The following is a 23981-nucleotide window of genomic DNA, read 5'->3' as shown; positions in this document are numbered from 1 at the left end:
CTGTGTGATGAAACACCCTACGTGGAGGAGTTCGGAGACTGAGTCGGTAAGTGTGTCCATACGCTGAGAGGGCGGTACACCCCAACGTCCACAGGGATGGAAACCCCTGTATTCAGGATCCCTCCAGCCCTTGCCCCATATACCTCTCTGTCTGTCTGTTCATTTGTAACCTTTACAATATGGTTTACGATAAACCGGCAATAGCAAGTAAAGCATTTCCCTGAACTCTGTGAGCCCTTATAGAAAATTATCGAAGCTGAGGAGGGTGTCATGGGAACCCCCAAGGTTTAGCCAGGTCAGGCAGAGGTGTGAGTAACCTGAGAACCCACTACTTGTGGGGATTGGGGCCTTAACCTGTGGGGTCTGGGCTAACTGGGTAATTAGTGTCATCATCCCATTGACTTGGAGGACCCCCAGTGGGTGTCCAGAGGGCACTAGAGAATTGCTTGGTGTGCATAATCCACACATTTGTCTGAAGCAAAACGTGGGTAAAAATAGATCACGGCCCTCGTACCATTGATGGGCCCCTCAGATTGCGGTCAGATTTCTGCCACTATGGACAATGCCATAATAAACATCTGCTTTTTCAACCCTCCAGAAGAATCTGGATATGATAAAGAGATCATGGGGCTCAAGGATGAAGCTCCTACTGTGCCAGTAAGCCTCTTGGAGCAGCACGTGTAGGCAGCTGGCACGTCTGACCAGGCTCCTGGAGGAGGAATTAAACTTTTAGAAAAGAGAGAATGTCTCCAAACAGAACGATGGCCCTGATAGAGTCACCTGGATGCTCTCTGAGCTCTCTGCTGTGCCCTGGAGCTTTCCTCTGAGCATCGGTTCCTGTTGCCTGATGTACTCACCTCCTGCTGAGCCCTCCACCGCAACCCAGGTGTTGGGGTGGGGCGACCCCCCATTCCATCCAGGCGGGGTATTTGTGCCTTCGAACCCGGCAGAAGGAGGTTGGCTCCGGGGAGAGAGTGCCTTTGATGCTAGAGGTGGCGGGAATACACCTGGATCACTTGTTCCTAATCTTTCCGAGGTTGTAGACGCCTGAAAGCTATAAATCTACCCCCACCTCTTCGCCCCAGGAAAACCTGTGGATTTTTCTGTATGACTTCAGCATAAACGCAGAGCATGCACAGGGGTCCTGGAGACGCCGTCCGGGGCGTACGACCCTTAGCTCAACAACCCCGGCGCCCCAGGTACACTGCAGCCACATTCCTCCCTGGGGCCTACCCACCCCTTGTCATCAATTTGACGCAGCAAATTTCTCTGTGATTCATTAACTCTTCCTTCCTTGCATCACTGACCTTGTGCCTGCTGTTCCAAAGGCTGGCCATCACGTGCCTCCTTCTTCCTCTGGCCATCATCCTGTTGGGCAAGATAAACGCGCTTCCCAGCCCTCAAGCACCTCTTGCCCAGCACGAAATGCCCACTGACCAACCCCTGCTCCTCTCACCCTGACCCGCTCCTCTAGCCTCTGGAGCAAGGCTCGGTAGGAGAGAGCCCTTTCCCTCCAGCCCTTTGCCATCTGGATCAGTCTTCCGGAACATTCCTGAAAGCTGTAAATCTTCCAAGTAAACTCGATTTTCCTTTCTGGCTCTCGCCTGTAAATTTGGTGGCTTTGTTGTTCCTAATTTTAACAAAGGAAGTTTGGAAAAACAAAACAAAACAAAACAAAACAAAACAAAACAAAAAACAAAACACCACACAACTACAGAAATGTCAAATTCAATGGCCAAGGAGGCGCTCCACTGGTATTTGTTTGTGCTGCCCCCTACTGGTTAAGAAAAGTAGCACCAAATAAACCTGGGTGGGTCGGTCCATTCTTGGTCAAAATGCTCACAGGTTTATCTTCAGTTTTAAACGGAGTCTTAGAAAGTAATGCTGATCCTTCCTTATTTACAAAGGAGGAGTCCCCTGGGGTCTATTTTAAGGCCTCGTGATGTCCAGTCTCCGTCTTTGCCCATAGGCCCAGGAATTCCTTTTCCAAGAATCTGCCCCCAAGACTTAGTAAGAAACGCAAGCAAGAGATTATTACCTCCAAAGATGGCCAACTTGTCATTGGTAGAAAGAACCAGAAGGAAGTTAAAGGTCGGACGACAGGTGACATGACACAGTCACAGGATGGACTATTACATTTGCCTTTAAAATGATGCCAATGAATAATCACTAATGGTACAAAGAATTATTTATGGGAAATAATCAGGACACAAAACCACGAGCCCTGCACCACCTCAACTGACTGTGCCTAAGTAGTGCAATTAGGCTGTCTTAGACACTCCCATGTTTCCCAGTTTTCCTGTGAGCATGTGATATTTGCAAAATCAAGGAAAAAATCATAAATCGTATTTTCACATGGCAGGAAGTACACCGGGAATCATCAAGCACATTGAGAATCAAATGACCCTGATTTGTATATCCTGACCCTGTGTCGCCGGCTGAGTGACTCAAACCCCACAGACCTGTTTCCTCAAGGTAAGTGGAGGTGGTGATATGCCTTCATCACAGACCTGCTGTGAGAGAGACTAGAAGGTGCACCGCAAAACTTCCCAAACAATCCCTGTCCTCCATTCGTTCCCCCCGTTCACCTTTGCACCACCTGCTGCCTCTAGAAGCTCAAGCCCTCTTCCCTTTGTCTTTATCATTTTCCCACAGTTTATCACCTTTTAAAAAAATGATATATAAATGGGACACCCAGGTAGCTCAGGGGTTGAGAGTCTGCCTTCAGCCCAAGTCATGATCCCTGGATCCTGGGATGGAGTCCCACATTAGGCTCCCCACTTGGAGCCTGCTTCTCCCTCTGCCTGTGTCTCTGCCTCTCTCTGTGTCTCATGAATAAATAAATAAAACTCTTTTTAAAAAATGGCATATAAACTGCCAGGCTTAACCACTTTGGGGGGCTTTCACTTCTTTTCTGTGAGCCCACCCCCATACAAAATAAACCTTTATTCCCGTTCATCTGTCTTTTGTCAGTTTAATTCACAGTCCTCAGAATCTAAACCTAATTAAGATAGAAGAAAACGTCTTCCTCCCCTACACTACCCACGTAGGCTGAACCCTTAGAAGGGAGCAGGAATAATGCAGTTCCTCCAACCCGCCCTATGTGCTCAGTCGCAGTCCCTTCTTTTATTTTTTTTTTTAAGATTTTATTTATTTATTCATGAGAGACACAGAGAGAGAGAGAGAGAGAGAGAGAGAGAGAGGCAGAGACACAGGCAGAGGGAGAAGCAGGCTCCCTGCAGGGAACCCAACATGGGACTGGATCCCGGGTCTCCAGGGTCACGACCTGAGCCAAAGGCATGCACCAAACTGCTGGGCCACCCAGGGATGCCCTGATGTCCCTTCTTGTCATTTTTGGCTGTGCGGACCAACCACCACCTTGCATGTGTTAAAAGGTCAAGTGAAGCATACTAAAAACATTAAATTTATTTTGAGCAAAATCAACTCAAACCTCAAACCAAGCAGCATCTAATCCAGAAGGAAGATAAGGGTTCCATGGAGCTCTATGAAATGAAAACTTGTATAAAGGAATGTGGAAAAAAAATTCATCAGAAGAAAAGAGAAATAAAGAGAGAAAGAGAGAGAGGGAGGAGGGAGGAAAGAACCCATAGTTGGGAATCTGTAAGGGAATAGCAGGTATGAAATGCTCTATCAGAGGGAAGTGGGAAGAAGGAAATTACAGTAGGTGGAAAGAAGTGGCTGGGCTCCTGCGAGGTTGCTTTCCTTCTGGGGTGGCAGGGGCCTCCGGGGCAGAGCCTTGGTGCGGACCAGGAGATCCCTGACTGACCCGTTCAGGATCTCATTTCTGGGAAATCTGAAACTGTAATGGAGCCAAGTATCGGTTTGGTGAAGGGGGGAAGGAGGTGGCATGAGGAACTCCAATTTGGGAAAGTGGCTTCAGTATTGCAGAGGTGGATCATGGAACTTTTATAGTCAACCTCTGGGGACCAAGAAATTCTCAAAATACTCAGCTGGAGGGCTATTTGGGGGTCAAGACTTGAGTTCCTACATACTTTTCACACGAAGGTGGGGGTATCAGCAATATAATATTTTAGCCAGTCTCAGAGCTTGAGCAACAAACACTCCCTGGTGACCACCGAGAGCCCCTTCTTACCTCCCATTACACCCATCAACATGTGGCTGATTTCACCAGTGAAAACCCATTTCTGACACTTAGCCAGTGAATTGGCCAACCATTTGGGCCAATTTATGACGTAAATTGGGCCAATCTCAGACGTAAAGAGAGCTGAAGCACTTAAAGCAGGCCCCTTCTGGAATTAGAGTTTTCCGACATAATGCTAGCCGATGGTGGGGAGCATGGACACCTGATCGGCGCGGTAGCTGCCCCAAGTGTCACTTTAGATAATAGACATAACTATCACGCTCCCCGTGCCGACACGATGCAGATGAATGACAGACACAGCACCTGCGACATTCCCGGTCCCTGACGTGCGTCAGCTTCAGTGATTATCAAGCCCGGTGCAAAAATTCAAGGTAACTCTATATTCTGAATTTTGCATTTCATACCTGCTATTCCCTTACAGATTCCCAACTACGGATTCTTTCCTCCCTCCCTCCCTCCCTCTCTCTCTCTTTCTCTCTTTATTTCTCTTTTCTTCCAATGAATTATTTTTTTTCCACATTCCTTTCTAAAGTGTGGCCGTGCTTGATGGGGAGGTACAGTGAGGGTCTCCGGTCAGAAGACTGAACGAGTCAGTGCCGAACCCAAGGTTCCCGGGGCAGAGAGGTGAGTCCCCCACCCCCACGCTCACCCCTTCCAGGTCTCACTGCACCTCAGGAATCCCATAAAGAGGCCTCCTTTGGCATTCTGAGAGCTCCCCATTCAGGGTGGTTTTATCAGAGAAATTAAACCAGAAAGCTCTCAGCTCAGATAACAGGATTAATGAACATTCTTCTCATTCTGCAAACCACTCATCTGGGCAGAGCGCACTCAGGTCTTACTGAGGTAGAGGACTGGGGCCGTTTTGGAGCCACCCAAGGCTGGCGGGCGGCGGCGGGGGGGGGGGGGGGGGGGGTTGGCTCTGCCGCACACTAGGCTTTTCTAGGAGTGGTGTGGGCCTTCGTCCTCGTGGGCCAGTTTTGTCCTCCTGTCCACCCCCCTCCCCGGTCTCCAGCGTTATATTTCCGGGCTGGTGTCCATAGGCTGAGCCCGGCCCACACAGGAACAACCCCAGTAATAGGAGCGGGAGCTAACATTTATGGCACCTCCGGGGTGGTCGGCCTCACACGAGGGGGTCTCAGGCCTCACCACCCACCCAGCTTGCCTCCCCAGGGCTCCCCACCAGAGACGGGCACGCGGGCTCGCCTCACAGGGCACGTTGCACGGCGGGGGCTTAGACAATCTTCCACTCGCCGCCTCCTCCCGCCCCTGCACCCAAATTTCTTTCCTCTTCCAGCCGTCTCTTTCTTTCTCCTCTTTCTCTCCCCCACCCTCAGCCTCTACGAGGCCCTTGATTCTCCAGAACCACTAAGCACGGGGCTCACCTTGCAAAGCCCCCTGGCACCTCAGCTGCAAAGCCACCCAGTCCCCAGGCCCAATGACTCGGCCTCAAGCTTTTCCTCGTGGGGAGGGGTTCTCTCGGCTCATCCCAACCTCGGGAGGTGATATAATCCTCGCCACGTTCTAGAAAAGTAGGAAGTCAGGACTGTTATGACCCCATTGACACAGCCAGTAACAGGCTCCAGGTGGGCTTGCCCGTATCAGTTGTCCAGAGCCGCGAGCCGTCTGAAGGCTCCCTGTTCCCGTGACTGACCCCCTGCCCAGGTGGCCCTGACACGCCCACGGTAAACCCGCGTTCTTCTCCCTCCAGGGGCCCTGCTCTGGAGTCTCATGAGCACCCTGACTGTGCCACAGGGCTCACCTGTCTCTGCATCCGCGGCACCCACACGCAGAACAGCTTCAGAGGTGCTCGTCCCTGGTGGGTCTCGGGACAGCCGTCACCTGACTGGCCGTACATCCCCCCCAAACCCCCCGCCTTAGAGCACTTGAAGAGGGCTGCGTTTTCAGAGGCTGACAGGCAGGTAACCTAACCCAGGTAATCCCTCCCCAGCCCAGGGGGCCTCGGGCAGGCTGGGAGCCACAGGGGGACACTAGCGGGAGGGCCTAGGCACCTGCTCAGACCCACTCCCCAGCCCAGGGGAGCTCGGGCAGACTGGGGGCCATGCGGGACAGTAGTAGGAGGGCCCAAGCACCTGCTCAGACCTGCTCCCCAGCCCAGGGAGGCTTGGGCAGGCCGAGGGCCACGGGGGACACTGGTGGGAGGGCCAAGGCACCTGCTTAGACCCAGGGGGGCTCGGGCAGGCCAGGGGCCATGGGGGACACTAGCGGGAGGGCCAAGGTGCCTGCCGAGGGGACCTAACGGGACTGAGATGGATTACTCTGGTTTACAGGCTAACGTTTCAAGTGACAGTTGGATGGAGACTTAATAGAATCAATTAATTCTCTTTTCCAAGAGGGACAGAAGCGGAGATAAAGGAAAGCCCCCCAGGACAGCTGGCTCTGAGACGGCCCCAAGGACCCTCGGTGCTCACCCGGCCTCCTTCAGGGCCCTGCTGCCTCTGGCACGGGCCGCTATTCCTACAGGACAGCTGTGGGTGTGGGTGTGGGTTTCTGCTGCGTCCGCCTTGGGCAGCACGAGGGACAGAGACAGGTCCCCTCTTCCCTTCCTCTCCCTTCAGCACAGGGTGACAAATGCCAGTGCTCCAGGGAGCGGTAGCCATGGAGGGCTGAAGATCCGGCCTGGGCCCTTCACCTCCTCATCTACAAAGTGGGGGCAGTTCCTCTTCCCAAGGTGACTGAGGCACAGACCCGCCGCGGGCCGTGTAGACACACACACTTTGCATGCTCAGCGGTATCCGCCGCAGACTGCTGAGACACGTGAGTGCGGCCGCAGGTGTCCAGGTGACGGGGACGAGGATGCTGTGACCGTTTAGAAGGAACGGGCTCCACAAACCTGGCGACCCGGGCCCGTGGGCATACGGACCCACGGTTGCAGAAAGCTCCCAGTTATTCAAAAGAAGGCAAAAATCCAGAGTTTTGCATGACATCCTCTAATTCATAAATATTGACAACAGGTTTAGAAAGCATTATTAACCACTAGGCTGCATGAAACGAAGGGAATCGGGGGCCCGACCCAGCTAGAGGCTTCCAGACCACAGTCCCTGTCACCCACATCCCGTCAAGGCAGGATAGGTGAGAGCAAAGCTATGAGAGGGACCCCAAAATACAAAGGGGATGTTTTTATTGTGTGCAAAGTAGGATTTGATCATCGAAAGGGAAGAGGGGGGACGGGCGGGCAGCTGAGACTCCGAAGGGGAATGGCAGCTTACAGCGCCCTCCCAGTAGTGTCTATCTCATAGCTGTTGTAATTAAGAAATGAAGTGAATGTGAAAGGCCTAGCATGTAGTAATTAATCAATAAATATTACTTTGAGCATAAGTAATACTCATTTAAACACATGTCAGCCCTTACTGCTCAACAACGCAAAGGAAACTTGTGAAGTACTTACCGCATGCAAGCTTTTATTTTTTAAAGTTTATGTTTTAATATATTTTTTAGTAATCTCCACACCAATGTGGGGCTTGAACTCATGACCTGGAGATTAAGAGACGCATGCTCTTCTCATTGAGCCGGCCAGGCACCCCAATATTTGCAAGTTTTGTTTGGTTTTGGTTTGGTTTTTATACGTAGGCTCCATGCCCAACACAGGGCTTGAACTCAACACCCTGAGATCAAGACCTGAGTTGAAATCGAGTCAGATGCCCAACCAACTGAGCCACCCAGGCGCCCCTACATTTGTTAAGTTTTTAATAAGACTCCATGAGCGATATTAGGACTTGGAAGACGAGCCCCATGCTTTATTCTTTCCTAAATCGCCAACACTGAGCACAACACTGAATGTGAGGTAGGAGGCCAATGAGAGTCCATTGAGTAACGGGCTCCCATTCTCAAGGAATCTAGAATGAGGGATGGGGGCAGCAGACGAGACCTAAACAGTAAAAAATTAACAATGAAAAATTCACACTGTTCAAGTCATCAGAAGAAGAGCAGTCTGGAGTAGAAGAGTGTGGGCATTTGAACAATTTAAATACATACTCATTGCTGGAAGAGCTCAGCTTCAAAAGAAATCATCTCAGATTCAAGCAGGAAGGGGCAAGCCTCACAGTGACAAAGGTGTGGCTTGGATTTGAAACAAAAAGCATTCCAAGAGGGCTGAGTAAACAGAGACAGGGTGACAAAGTACTAGGTGTGTTTCACTGTGAGCAAAGGAATTTGATGGGGACAGAATGTTCAGAAGAGCTGGGAGGTGGAGGAAATCTGGAAAACTGAGTTGAAAAGGCTTTCAATGCTAAACTGAGGTAGAGATTACGGAATATCTTCCCCTCCTTCCTTTTTTAATAGAACATTTACATTTATTGGCCCAGAACGCACTCTACTCCGTAGCCTCACTGGTAGCTGGATGCAACTGCGCGACTAAGTTCTGCTTTAGTTCAAACCTAAGGGAAAGTCCTACACGCAAATTCTGGAAGGTGGACACAATGGCTGGAGCTTTAGCAGTCATCTTAGATCATGAGGCAGATTGCTAAGGTGGATGGAAGAGGAAGAAAGGAGCCAAGGTCCCTGATGACTCTAGCAGTTTCAGACATAATGGTCACAGAAGAGAGGAATAAACTGTACTGTCTGAACCACTGTTTTTTGGTGTCTATTCTAACATGTAGGCAAACCTAATTCTAACTGACCCACAAGCTAAAGACTTCACACTTTATCCTGGAATAGAAGGCAAACATTGGAAGTTTATGAACTGGCAAATAACAAGATGAATGTGTACATATATATTATATTGTCCATATATTTATTCATATTTATATATTCATATACATACATACACACACATACGTATATATAGGAATTGTCTCATGCACTTATGGAGGTTGAGAAATCTCAGTATCTATAATCTACAAGCTAGAGACCCAGGAGAGCCTATGGTACAGTTACAGTGTGGGTCCAGAATAAAAAAAGACTGGGAGCCTGCGTGGCTCAATCGGTTAAATGTACCACTCTTGATTTCGGCACATGTCATGACCTCAGGGTTGTGAGACCCAGCCCCGGGTCAGGCTCTGCCACTGGGTGGGGAGCCTGCTTAAGATTCTCTCTCTCCCTCTCCCTATGCTTCTCCCCCACCACGTGTTCTCATGCATGAGAGCTCTCTCTCTCTTTCAAAAGAAAAAAAGAGGAGACCAATGTCCTAGCTTGATGACAGTCAGGTAGAGACAGTGAATTCTCTCTTATTCGGCTCTTTTTGGATATGCAGGCCTTTGACTAATAGGACGAGGCCCGCCCACATTTGAAAGAGCAATCTGCTTTACTCAGTCTACCAATTCAAATGTTAATCTCATCCGAAAAACACCCACACAGACACACACAAACACACAGTGTTTGACCAAATGTCTGGGACCTCAGTGGCCCAGTCAAGCTGATGCGTAACATTAACCATCACAAATAAATATGTGCTAAAAACTAGAGGGAAAGTCATCCTAAGAACTGGGATAAAAAAAAATAAGAAGTACACGTCCTTCTTCATTGGCCTAACTAAAATCAACAGGCTTGGTGGCTCAGGCTGGACCAGAGAAAATCAAATAATCTATTTAAAAAGTGTTCTATTTAAAAAGAAGGGCTCCTGATTTAACCGCCTGACATCAAACCCTCGCTCCATCAATTACCAGCTCTGTACCCCCAGGCAAGTCCCTGAACACCTCTGTGCCTCGCTTTCTTCATCTGTAACACAGTAGGGATAACAGCTTATGTGCTAGGGTGGCTCTAAGAATTCAGTCAGGTAAGTCACTTGTTCATTCACAGCTGTGTGTTTAATTATACCTGGTACGTGCCTCACACGGCGCTGGGCATACAGAGAGGGACAAGACCATTGAGAAGAAGCTAGTGAGTAAGATTGTAAGCAAATGATGAAATGAGATCACTTTGTGGGGCATAGTGTACACTACTAGCAACATGCATGAGGGTTTTACACGGGAAGCCCATATTTGTAATAGCCAAATACTGGTAACATATCTTAGAGAAATACTTGTTTTTGTTTGTTTGTTTGTTTGTTTGTTTTATGGATGATGGCATGTCTTCATTCAACAAACACTCTTTGAAAACCTACCAGGCACCATGGTTGCCAATGAGGGGATACAGTGAAGAGCAAAACAGAAGAATCCCTGACCTGCCCAAGCTGACGTTATTCATTTTGTTTACAATGAATTTAGTTGTCCTTTCTAAGTAAATTTAAGTTTGGAAAATAGGATCTATCTTATTAAGTAAACAATGCCTTGTTGGTACACAGATACAGCAAAAAATGGTGACGGTGGTACATGATGAGCCAGGCCTGGGATGCGCTGGGCCCAACATAGGTCAGTTAGCACCCACTGGAAGGAGTTTCCAGACCGGTGCTTACACCGAGAAGCGCATGGCCACATCCCCAAACCCCAGCTTCCTCCTCATCCTCTGTCTATATCTCAAGTCTTCTCTTTATTTCTTTGACTATGTTTTGGGGTGTGTATGCAAGAGTAAATCAGAGTATTTCCACTTCTAAATCATAAGAAAACCCAATAATTGGATTAACCGTGGCAAAACTTTGTAAAGCAAGGAAATGTCGACTAAGAAAATATTTATTAAGAAAAGTGATTTTCATCTTTGCTTATTATATAGTTTGGCTAACTATGAGTTGTACCACAAAGAACCTGTTTTTCTGAATCTATTAATATCCTATAATTATCCCATCAAAGCTCCCACTTAAGCAGACCATACCGTATCCACATTCTAAATAAATACCATGTACTTGAGAATAATTTGTCCCTCAAGTAGGTGAACAGAGCCTCACTTCCCCCATTAAGTGAACAACATAAATATGTGACAGCATGTTGCTGCCCTCCCCCAAGCCTTCTGCACACCAGTCCTGTTCCCACACTCAATAATTCCAATTACCCTCAGGGAGATGGCAGGTAATGAACTGTTCAGTAATTTTTATTTCCAAAAACTTTATTCATCTCACATCACCTCCCTCCCCCAACATACGCATACACCCTGCCACCCAAGCAGAGGATAAATATATTTATGGGAAGATCACCCCAAAACCTCAAAACCTAGATGGTACCTACAATGACCAAATGGGGTAGGGGTACAGAGCAAGTGACCAAAGAAAATACTATTAAGCCTTTCAAAACTGACACCTAAAATAATAATAATAAGCAGAGCTCAGGGGAACTACAAAACTTCTCCTTAGTCACCTCACTTCCATTGACAGTCCTGGATAAAGTGCATTCATTTTTCATTCATTCATTCACATGCTCACTCAGTACAAGTGTACTTAGCTCCTCTGCCTCAGTAGGTACTGGCTTAACACTGGCATACAGAGGCCAGCAGAAAGGAGCTTCGACGTGGATGGAACTGGAGGGTATTATGCTGAGTGAAATAAGTCAATCGGAGAAGGACAAACATTATATGGTCTCATTCATTTGGGAAATATAAAAAATAGTGAAAGGGAATAAAGGGGAAAGGAGAAAAAATGAGTGGGAAATATCAGAAAGGGAGACAGAACATGAGAGACTCCTAACTCTGGGAAACGAACTAGGGGTGGTGGAAAGGGAGGTGGGCGGGGTTTGGGGGTGACTGGGTGACAGGCACTGAGGGGGGCACTTGATGGGATGAGCACTGGGTGTTATTCTATATGTTGGCAAATTGAACACCAATGAAAAATTTACAAAAAAAAAAAAAGAAAGAAAGAAGAAAGAAAGAAAGAAAGAAAGAAAGAAAGAAAGAAAGCTTACAGCCTAGTGTGTGAGAAAGACAGCGATCCTACTGTCACACAAATATAAAATTACAAGCCGTGAGAAGCACCATATAGGAAGGGTAAGTGTAAGACAAACCAGGAATTTGCCCTAAGCGGAGGAGTGGGGATGAACCCAGAGCTGAAGGACTGGCTGGTTATCAAGGCAGAGTGAGAGGCAGGTGCTCCGAGCAGAAGGACACAGGAGGGAAGCCCTGCTGATGTGCGAGAGCGGCTAAAGGCAGTAAATACTGGCTGCAGCTCCTCACCCGAAGAGAGTAAGGTACAGGTGGAGTCAGGGACCGGATGTGGCAGGTTTGGGGAAGCCGGACAAGGAGGTTGGCCTTTGTTCTGAGATCAGGGGAAAGGCACCGAAAGAGCGTTAAGCAGAGAGGGTACTATGATCACACGCACATTTTGAAGACAAGATACAAATAACCGTGTAAAAAACTAAGTCAGCTAACGGCCCCTCCAGTTCTAGTCGCCCCTTCCTCCGTGTGACCATTTGAGAGAAAGACTACATCTCCGGGCTCCTGGGAAATGCAACTGGGTATGTGCATGTGACTGCATTATGGCCAATGGCATGTAAGCAGAATCGTCAGGTGGTAGGGGCTTCTAAGACCCTTTTAGGAGGCGAATGCATGTGCTCTTTGGCCTCCTCTTCCCTTCCCCCCTCCTGCAGCTTGGAGACCAGATGCTGCCATCCTGGACTATGAGGAAGAAGCCACACAGGGAAGAGAAACGAGATAAAAGATGCGGGGATCCTGACATTGTGGAGAGCTTACCAGCCCCAGGCTGCTCCTTCAGCTTTTTAACTTATTGAGGTAGAACTCATATACAGTTTTTATACAACCCTCCTACCCCTGAATCCATTTGAAGCATATAATTTGGTATTTCTGACAGTTGTGTACATCCATGTAATGACCAAGATAGAAAGCATTTCTATCATCCCTAAAATATATATTTTTTTTATATTTTTAAGTAATCTCTACACCCAACACGGGGCTCGAACCTACAACCCCTAGGTCAAGAATCTCCTGCTCTACCGAGCCAGCCAGGCACAGCCCCCGCCACCCCCCCGCAAAAAAAAATTTTTTTTAATGCCCCTTTGTAATTCACCCCTCCCTCTACTCCCAGCTGGAGACAACCACTGATCTGCCTTCTGCCACTATAGACTAGTTTTCATCTTCTAGAACTTTATGTAGTGGAATCATACCATTCCATATGTAGTGGAATCCACTACCATATGTAGTGGAATCATAATAATCAGCATGATTATTTTGAGATTTATCCGTGTTGTATCAATAATCCCTTCCTCTTTACTGCTGAGTCATATTCTAGCGAATGAATGTAATAGGTTGTTTAATCAATTCACCACCTGATAGACATTTGGGTTGTTTACTGTTTGGGGCTATTGCAAACAGAGCTGCTATGAACACCTACATATAAAATCTTTGTGTAGACATATGATTCGTTTCTCTGGGTAAATACCTAGGAGTGGAATGGCTGCATCCTATGGTAGAGGTCGGTTTAACAATATGAGAAACAGCCCGTTTTTCAAAGTGGGTATAGCATTTTACGTTCTCATTAGCAGTGAATGGGGAAGCTGGTTGCTCTACATCCTTGCCACTACTTGATATTGCCAGGCTCTGAAATTTTAGTTATTCTAATGGGTGTGCAGTAGGCTACCTAGATTTTTATATGAGAACGAAAATTACCATCTTAGTTGTGTTTAAGCCATGTTATTTTGGATTTTCTGTTACTCCCAGCCAAAGCTACGGCTATGGAATGCAGAAAGCAAGAATGGAAGGGGCAAGACCAGTTAGGAGACTTCTGTGGTTTAGATAAAACGGGAATGGTGGATCCAAGTAGGGGAAGGGAGTGGGGGTGAAGAGAAATGTATGATTGACAAGGTAATTAGGAGAAAGTGGGTTTAGGATTGGAAAATCAGGTATGGATTAGATGCAGAGGGTTAAGAAAATCACTTGGGTCTCAGATCCAGGTTCGTTTAATGCCAGAGGATATTCCCACCCACCTCTCTCTTTGTCCTCTAGATGTCAAAGTCATATGGAGGAGAACCAGCAACTGCTCCAGCTTCCACTCTGGCCAATCTCTGGTTTTGGCTGGTTGAGTCGTTTGTGTCTTTGTTTTGGTGCAGAGGAGAATGTTTTGGACAGGAGGGAGGACTGGTATAAAAATGCTGATGTTGGCATTCATGAAGATCGTCAGTAATATCATTACTGCTTTTGTTAATACTTATAAAACTATAATTATTAATATTGATTCCTGCGTGTATTTCCTCTTTTAAGTCCAATTCCACGGTGGCAAGAAATCAAAGAACTTAAATAAGTATAATCCCTTAGTTTAGTTTCTGAGGCCAGAAACTAAACTAAGAGCTTTGGGTGGATCATTTTTATTTCATTCTTATAATAATCCTGTGTTTTTCTGTACTTTACAGATAAGGGAAACTAAGACTCAGAGAGATTAAGTAACTTGCCCAGGGTCACACAGCTTGTAAGAAGTGATGCTTCCTGTGTTTTGGAACCGTCACTTCCAAAGCAGAAGGATTATAAAGAAGGGTCTGTTGGGATTAAGATGGGTGGAGAAGAGCATAAGCAATTAAATAAGAATAGCCAAATGATGATTAGTGAAATGGGGCAAAGGGGCTGGGGGTTTACAGGACTCTCCTAATTTTTCATCTTTGTGATTTCAAATAAGTAAAAGTAAAATAAGACAGCACACATCATTGCTGATAGTGTAAATTAATACAAATGTTTTGGAAAGCAATTTGGAATTCACATCAAAAGTACTAAAGATGTTTACCTCTTAGAGCCTCAGCATTTTTGCAAACTTCAACAATGGACTCATGGGCATGCATCCTAAGGAAATAATCTCAGATATGTGTAAAGATCACAAAGAGGATGTTTGTTCCAGCAGGGGTTATAGTGTCAGAACAAGGAAAACAGTCATAATGACCATCAATAAAAAAACAAGTTAAAAAAAAAAACAAGTTAAAAAAATAAAAATAATAAATTAAAAATGAGCCAAAGAACTCATGGCAAAGGAATGTGTTGGTGTATTATGCCTTCTTGAAAAATGGTGCTGCTGGAGAATACTTACCGACATAAAAAATGTTCACAACAGATTAAAAAAAAAAAAGTAATGAAACAAATGGTCCCCTATAATCAGATTTTTCCTTGACTTAGAAAGAAAAGATATATCTCAAAAGTCAACAATGATATTTTATAAGTAGTGGGAATGCGAATGACTTATTTTCTGCTTCTCTGTATTTTCTAAAATTCTAACAAGAAATATGTATTTGTTTTCAGGTAAATCAAGAAAAGAATATGTTAAAGAGACTTCTAATGTTAAATAACCATGTTTTATAGATTCATAAATCAGTGTATTTTTCTTAGAAGTTTTGAAATTATAACATAGCTGAAGTAGAGCACACTAATTTCAAGTGCTCAACTTGATGACTTTTTTTTTTTACACAAATGTACACACCCATATAACCATTATCCAGATCAGGATAGAGAACATTTCTGGAACCCCATGAGGTTCCCTCATGCACCCTTCTAGTCTGTCGCTAACCCCCCCTTCGAAGTAACCATTGTTTTAACTTTTATAAACATTGACAAGTTTGTACTGTTCTTTTTTTTTTTTTTTACTTATTTTATTTAAATTCGGCTAGTTATCATTACCCTCCGAGGTAGAGTTCAGTGATTCATCTGTTGCATAAACACCCAGTGCTCACCACATCACGTGCCTCCTTAATGCCCATCACCCAGCTAGTATGCTCATATTTAACATCATGTAAATGAAATTATGCAGTAGGTAGTCTTTTGTGTCTGGCTTCTGTAACACAACACAATTTTTGTGACTCGTCTACATTCTTAGGTGCTCCAGGGGTCCAGTCTTTCCTACTAACGTGACAAAATTCCATTACATAAATATGCCATAATTTATGTATTTATCATCTTGTTTCTGGGGCATTGGGGCTGTTATTGACCACCAAGGAATAATTCTTTTATGGACTTTGTTGTTGGAGTCTTTTTCTAGGCATATATAGTCATTTCTCTTGGGTATATACCTAGGAGTGAAATAACTGGCTAACTTTTGTAACTTTTAAGTTATTTAAGTGGCTAACCAGTGAAATAACAGCCAAGCAGTTTCCCATTTACCATTGTACCATTTAACATCCCACCAGCAACGGTACAAGGACCTTCAGGTGCTCCGTATCTTTGCCACCCTGTGGTATTATCAGCTTATTAAATTTTAACCCAAATATTTTTTGGTAGACATTCTCCAAGTGCGAAGCAGATTTATAGCTGATGATGCTGGACTACCTGGGACTGTTTTAAGTGCCCGTGATAGAAAGCCAGGGCAAACTGGGTCAGCAAAAACCTACTGGTTCGTGTCCCTGGGAAGGCTAAGGAGTAGGTTATTGCTTCCCAACGTTTTCATGCCAAGGTATAGCTAGACAATGACAATACGTGTAGAGCACCTAGGGGTAAAAATAATTTGAATTGACTCTGGTCGCAGCTCACCTCATCCAAGCTGGCCACCCAAGAAGCTGAAGAGACCAGCTTCTCAGGACACCTAGAACCCTGCTGCCCTTGGTGCCCTGGTTGAGAAGCTCTGAGGTAGGTCACGTGTAGCTCAATAAAGAATGGCTGTGGGAACAAGGCCAAGAGATTAAATTCACTCCCTCCAGGGCCATCTGTCATCTCTGTTTATCTCTTTATTTTGGTCTAACTCTTTCTCCAGAGGCTGGGGATAGTGGCCACCCAGATTCTTCAGCTTTGGCTTGCTATTCAAGAGAATGAGAGGTGCATTGGTTTCCTAGGGCCACTGTGACAAAGTGCTGCAAACTAGATCACTTCAAAGGACAGAAGTTTCATTTTTCACAGTTCTGCAGGTTAGAAGACTAAAACCAAGGTGCCACAAGGACATGCTCTCTCTGAAAGCTCAGAGGAGAATCTGTCCCATGTCTTTCTCTTAGGTTCTGGTACTACCAGCAATCCTTGCTGTTTCTCGGCTTGTAGACGCCACTTGGCTACAATAGCTCTCCAGCCTTTGCTCCCATCCTCACCTGGTGTTCTCCTCATGTGCCATTTCTGCTCTTCTTGAGGACCCCAGTCATATTGGATTAGGGCCCACCCTTGCCAAGTAGGACTTCATATTAATTTGATTTTATCTGCCAAGCCCCTATTTCCAAATAGAGTCTCATTCACAAGTAGCTGGGATTAAGACTTCAACATATCTTTTTTAAAAAAAGATTTTTGTCTACTTACTTGAGAGACAGCGGGAGAAGGAGCAGAGGGAGAGGGACAAGCAGACTCCACGCTGACCATGGTACCCGATGTGGGGCTCCATCTCCAGACCAACCTCAACATACCTTTTGAGGGGCATACAATTCAACCCACAGCAGGAAAGCTGTTCTCCCTCTCCAATTCTTAACATTCAGGTAAATCCCGACCCAGGCCATGTTTTCAGTCCTTCGACTCATCACCATGTCCCAAGGATACAACCACGTGGTTATGCCTGTGATGAGGCCAGAGTAGTAGTGGTAGTAGGCAATGATTTGACAGCCTAATACCCAAAGGTCACTTGGAGTAGAGAAGGAATTCCCACCAAAGAACCCAGAAGAAAGGGTATGACCCAAGTGTGCCAGGCAGATGAAACAGCCACCACAGTTCACTCTAAGCCGTTAGGTCAAATCATTCCATTTCCTAGGGTTATATGTATTACCAATTCATTTTGAGAGGTTCACCAAGCATTGATGCTAAGTATATTGGTGTGGGCATTTTACTGAGATACTTTTTAAAAATGGGTACTTGAATTACTGGTAACACCTGCCTTAAAACTTTTCTAAGGTGAAACTCTTAGGCAAGTCAAAGATTTCCTGACTGCTGAGAGAATCTCTTGGGTAAAATGGTTGCCTTACTTTCAGAGGCAATGTCAGCGTAGTAGGTCATTGCAAAGAACGTTTTTGGAAGAATTATAAAGTGCAGATATGTTCCAAACCATTAAGAAATTTATTCTGAGGAATAGTCTAGGAGGTTGTGAACTGCTATAGGCTGAACTGTGTCCCCCAACACTCACGTGCTGAGGTCCTAACCCCTATCGCCTCAGCATGTGACTAAATTGGGAGATAGAGCCTTCAAAAGGTTATTAAAGTAAATGAGGTTTTTAGGATGAGCCCCAATCCAGTATGAATGGTGTCCTTATAGGAAGAGGAGATTAGGACCAAACACACCCAGAGGGAAGAGCAGGTGAAGACAAAGCAAGTAGGCAGGCTTCTGCAAGCCAAAGAGGGAGGCCTCAGAAGAAACCAACCCTGCCAACACCTTGCTCTCAGATTTTTAGCTTCCAGAACTGCTAAGAAATCCATTCCTATTGTTTAAGCCACACCCAGTCTGTGGCATTTTGTTATGACAGCCCTAGCAGACTAATACGGGGACTTACAAACCACACAGAGGATTAAAACAGGTGATGGACCCAGTGGATGATCCGCTCTTCTTAGCACTCAGTCACGGTCATGGTGGAGGTCCTCCCCGCATGCCCCTCCTGCATCCCCGGGGGTGACATGTGGGCAGTCAGGCAGCTCCACAGGTGCGTCTGGACTAGGTTAAGCGCATTAGTGATGCCCAACCTCAATGGGCACAATTTCTTTCAAGAATGAGTTCATGACCTCCTCTGGGAAAATGAGGCTTGAAAGGACTTTGGTTAGAGACTTATGGGAAAGAAACTTTCTTGCCCTTCTGAGAGCCACTTGGAAAGACCTTTTCTCTTTCTCTAGGATGTGGAAGAGGAAGCAAGGAGCCCCTGGACCTATTGGTAGCCATCTATGGTCATGAATTGAGATTGTTTTACCATTTCATGATCCCCAAAGAAGGCAGAGTGTAGAGACAGGAAGAAGAAGATAATCTTTGAGGACATTTTTGAGTCCTGTGTTAAGCCATAGATGATGACACGGGACAATAAATGCCCTCTCTTATATAAATTTGTTACTTTAAGTGAAAGCATCCTACCCCAAAGGTTAGAAAATCAAATATGTTTCTTTAAAGTAGGCATGTTTTACCTTTACAACTTTAGAGAAAAAAAAAGCAATCAACAGCACTGAAACTCCATTACTTCTGAAAAATTGCATAATAAGAACAGTAAACAAACCAGAAGGAGCTTGTTAGCAGGAACCTATTTCTAAAAACCAAATAAAATTGTTACAAGCAACTATAATAAATAATTACTCTTTCCATGTTATCTACTGTATGCTAAGCACACCGTGTGCAGTATCCTGCTTAATCTATACAACAATCCAACGAGGAGGGTCCTGTAAGTATCCCCATTTTACAGATGACAAAACAAAGCCTCCAAAGGTTTCAATAATCTGCTCAATGCTCTCTCTCACTCTGTCTCTCATGAATAAATAAATAAAATCTTTAAAAAAAAGGGGGGGGGATCCCTGGGTGGCTCAGTGGTTTAGCGCCTGCCTTCCACCCAGGGTGTGACCCCGGGTTCCTGGGATCGAGTCCCACATCAGGCTCCCTGCATGGAGCCTGCTTCTCCCTCTGCCTGTGTCTCTGCTCCCCCCCTTGGTGTATCCCATGAATAAATAAATAATTTTTTTAAAAAAATATAATAATCTGCTCAATGTTTTAGCAAGAAAAAGGCTAAGCGAGGATTGAGTCCTGCTAATCTAACTCCAAAGCCCCTGCTCTGAACCAGGACACACACACTACTTCTCTAAGCATGTGACATACATAATTCTAATCCTCACACCCCTTCCAAGGTGGAACCAATAACAGATGAGGAAATTCGTACTCACAGAAGTTCAGTAACACGAGGGAGCTCTGCCAGCCAGTGATCATGCAAACAGGCGGCCCACAGGGCAAGGAGTATTAAACCTTAGAGACCAACAGGCAAGATAATTAATAAAACCAAAACTTAGCACCAAAGGGGACTTAAAGATCTTCATTTCATCACCTTCTTTTTGTACTTGAAGAATTAAGGCCCAGAGAAGTTTCATATCTTGCTCAAGGGAACACATGTTAGTGGCACAAGTACAACTAGACCCAGGTCTTCTGTCAAGGAGAGCTCTTTTTCTAGCACACAAAACTGCCTTTGATGAGTTTCGTGTATGGGGTGCTTGCTAAATATGCTTGATTTTGGAATCTTTTCCTGTCTTTTTTTTTTTAAGATTTTTATTTGAGAGAGAGAGAGAGGGAGACAGTGAGGGGGGGCAGGCAAAGGGAAAGGGGAAAGCAGACTCCCCACTGAGCAGGGAGCCTGATGCAGGGTCCATCCCAGGGCCTTGAGATCCTGACCTGTGCCAAAGGCAGATGCTTAACTGATGGAGCCACCCAGGCGCCCCCTCTTTACCTGTCTTAATGGAGTAGATGCAAGCCCTGGTGCTGGTTCTTCTGATAATTTCTCCTACAGAAACACCCCCTCTCTGCTGCATGTGGCCTTGAAGGACGAGTAAATCTTCCCCTGATCCTGTGACCTGAACTGAACAACAGGAATCTGTCTCCTGGGAATTTGAATTTTGGCTACGCTTTTTTTTTTTAAATAATAATTCCTTCTATCCTTAAGGAGTTCAGAGTCAGTTTCTAGTGTCCGCACCCCAAGAACCTGGATCGGTTAAGGTTTTTTTAGTTACAAGAATTAGAAAACCCAAGCCATGTGGAGAAAGGGGAACCCTCTTGCATTGTTGGTGGGAATGTGACCTGGTGCAGCCACTCTGGAAAACTGTGTGCGGGTTCCTCAAAGAGTTAGAAATAGATCTGCCCTATGACCCAGCAATTGCACTGCTGGGGATTTACCCCAAAGATACAGATGCAGTGAAACGCCGGGACACCTGCACCCCGATGTTTCTAGCAGCAATGTCCACAATAGCCAAACTGTGGAGGGAGCCTCGGTGTCCATCAAAAGATGGTGGATAAAGAAGATGTGGTCTATGTATACAATGGAATATTCCTCAGCCATTAGAAACGACGAATACCCACCATTTGCTTCAACGTGGATGGAACTGGAGGGTATGATGCTGAGTGAAGTAAATCAATTGGAGAAGGACAATCATTATATGGTCTCATTCATTTGGGGAATATAAAAAATAGTGAAAGGGAATAAAGGAGAAAGGAGAAAAAATGAGTGGGAAATATCAGAAAGGGAGACAGAACATGAGAGACCCTAACTCTGGGAAACGAACTAGGGGTGGCGGAAGGAGAGGCGGGCGGGGGTTGGGGGTGACTGGGTGATGGGCACTGAGATGGGCACTTGATGGGATGAGCACTGGATATTATTCTATATGTTGGCAAATTGAACACCAATAAAAAATAAATTTATAGAAAAAAAAAAAGAAAACCCAAGCCAAATACATTAAAGCAAAAAAAAAAAAAAAAGGATTTAGTGCCTTAGATGAGAGATCTGCAAACTATCATTCTTGGGCCAAAATCTGCCCACCACCTGCCTTTGTAATAGTTTAATTGGGACACAGCTACGCCCACTGGCTTGTTATTGTCTGTGGCTTTTATGCTGCAATACCAGTGACAGACGAATAGCTGTGACAGAAACAAAGCCCCAAACCTTTACTGTCCGTCCCTTTATAGGAAAAGTCTGCAGATCCCTGACTTAGAAGCAAATCAGGTGTGGGGCTCAATGACATATTCAAAACCCAGGCCTTCCATCTCAACTTCCAACTGCTTTCCTTCATGTGTGGGGGGCAGGATTCTTGGACCGACTCTCCCCTTGTGGTTACAGCCCATGTGGGGACAACAGCTTCACCCCCTCCACAGGCTAATCAAAGTCTTTGGTCAGACACTCAACAGCCTCTATCAGCCTTGCACTGTGGTCAGAGAGATGTGATTGGTTTAAGTCAATCAGGATTCATCCCCTGGAGCTGAGAGTGGGGTAAACCAGGAATCTGGCGGGGGCGGGGGGGGGGGGGGATGCCCTGATTTGCTACCCTTGCTGGCTTACCATGGCTGACTTCAAGTCATCACATGTCACTAAATGCAACGTTGGGAAGAGATGCAGAGTAGTACACGGTTATGTAGTATTTCCACCATAGATACCATAGACCAATGTTCCCAAGGGCATAGATAATTTTTAAAATGTAGCAAAATCATTAGGAAGTGATAAACTTGGAGCATTTGTTCCTTTTGCTCTCTGTATGCTGTTTAAGTGCGCATTTATATAATTTAATTTTTAAGAATGGCCATATTTGACAACTAGTTTATTATACTTAACAGTCAGCTCTTATTCACCAGCCCTGCCACGGCATTGGGTTAAATTTACCCAAACCATTATGAGGACTTCTTTTACCGGAATTAAAAAAAAAAAAATAGATAACTGATGGTAAACAAAACAAATGAACGAAACCCAACACAAGTTCCACTCTGGAACACTAACTGATAAACTGGGTAAGATGGGAAATAGCATGTGGTTTTAAGGAAACAAAACTTTTATACCAGCAGGCGAATCCAATAGTGGTGCTAAGCAGAAGTTGGACCCCGAAGGGCTAGATGTGTGTTTCTACAGGCTGCCCATCATCCCTCAAGGGCCAGGCTCCAAGGAAATTTAAAGGCACAATACCATGGAAAAACTGATAAATATTAAATGCTGTTCCCATGGAACACAATTCATGGATGGCCCAAGTGGTCTCTGGAAGCATTATTAAGAAAAGTAATAAACGCCTTAAATATAATGCTTGACAGCTTCCAAAGGACAGTCCTCTGCACTCCCTGATTTTGGCCCCATGCTCACTCTCTGGAGTAGACATCATCTCTGCTTTATTATAAATGAGAGAGTAAGAGATGTGAAGGGGTTATAGCTGGAAACTGAGCTGTGCCTCTCATTCTAGTCTTTTAATTCCTAACTCTTTCTACTCTACAAGCTGTAATCCCACAAATAACATGCTTCCACCTCGGGATGTGTCCACACACCTGCAGGTCAAAGCGTAAGAACCACGTTACCGCAAGAAAAAAATACCCACTAATAAATACTTCTATTAAGGTTTTATTTTCACAGGCTAATGAGCCTATTCATGCATTTCGTATTAACTAGATATGTTAGTGCACAGAAAGGTGTTGGTAAATTTGGCTCCACTAAGTGATAGATTTCAACACCCTCAGCTGTGGATAAGAGATTGGTTCTGAATTCAGATTCCAGGGATATGGGTCTGAATCCCAGCTCCACCATTGCTCGCTGGGAATGTTGGGCAAGTCGCTTAATCTCTCTGCAGCTTATTTTCCTCACCTGTAAAATGGGGATAATAATAGTGCTTAACATAAAACGCTGTACTCCTAAAAAAAATAATAGTGCTTAACTCATAAGGTTGTTTGACGATTAAATGAAATCATAAATGAAAAATGCTTAAAACAGAGCCTGGCACATAGCAAGCCCTTGATAGATGTTGGTGGTTAGTGCTTTCATCATAATTAACACGATGATCCTGATCATTATTAATGATGGTCTGACCAAAATTTTACTTTGTACGAATATTAGCTTCACAAGTCCAATTTTAGATGGAAACGCTGCATTTGGGATTTGTTTATTCCTGCTAGGGTCTTCTAGTAGTAGAAACACTGTACATTTATAGCCGTGTATTTTTTTAAGATTTTATTTATTTTTCATGAGAGACATAGGCAGAGGGAAAAGCAGGCTCCCTGCAGGGAGCCTAATGCGGGATTAGATCCCAGGACCCTGGGATCACGACCTGAGCCAGAGGCAGATGCTCAACCACTGAGCCACACAGGTGCCCCATAGCTGTGTTGGTTTGTTTTATGTTTTTGGGGTTTTTTTTACATTGTTCAAAGCCCTTCTGAAAATATTCTCATTTACTCCTCCAACAAGAGGAGTAGAGTCCTTTTCACACTGGACAGATAAGGAATCTGAAACTCAGAAACCTAGCTATTAAGCATCAGAGTCATAATCCCACCAGTTATTTTGGGAAGCTTTACCTTGTTTACTTTTTGGCTCCTAAGTCACATGGCTCTTCTTCACTTACTTACTTCTTTGCTTACTAAAATAAGACCTTACTTATTTTGCTCTTATGAGGAGGGAGTGAGAGGGTACTCAGAACTGGGAGTATAAGAAAAAGGATGAAGTCAACAGTAGTGAACACAGAGCGAA

General features: G+C 45.2%; 1 protein-coding gene and 1 long non-coding RNA gene across 3 annotated transcripts in view; one reads left to right on the top strand and one right to left on the bottom strand.

Moving 5' to 3' along the window:
* Positions 1-23981, bottom strand: part of PRR5L (proline rich 5 like) — a 145310-nt gene that overhangs the window by 98025 nt on the left and 23304 nt on the right. Inside the window, exon 2 of one of the 2 annotated variants that reach the window (XM_072759143.1) lies at positions 19675-19753. The exons of the other annotated variant lie outside the window; for it this stretch is intronic. The gene's annotated coding sequence lies outside the window, so the exon portion shown is untranslated. The remainder of the gene's footprint in view (positions 1-19674; positions 19754-23981) is intronic. 2 annotated transcript variants of the gene reach the window in all.
* On the top strand, positions 4282-8710 carry LOC140599062 (uncharacterized). The gene is made up of 4 exons (XR_012001745.1): positions 4282-4494; positions 4656-4747; positions 5832-6042; positions 6412-8710. It is a non-coding gene; the product is annotated as an uncharacterized lncRNA (long non-coding RNA).

Source organism: Vulpes vulpes, chromosome 5 (assembly GCF_048418805.1).
Source record: "Vulpes vulpes isolate BD-2025 chromosome 5, VulVul3, whole genome shotgun sequence".
Classification (NCBI taxonomy): domain Eukaryota; kingdom Metazoa; phylum Chordata; class Mammalia; order Carnivora; family Canidae; genus Vulpes; species Vulpes vulpes.
The sequence above is the reverse complement of the archived record's forward strand: the minus strand, read 5'-3'. Positions and strand labels throughout refer to the sequence as shown.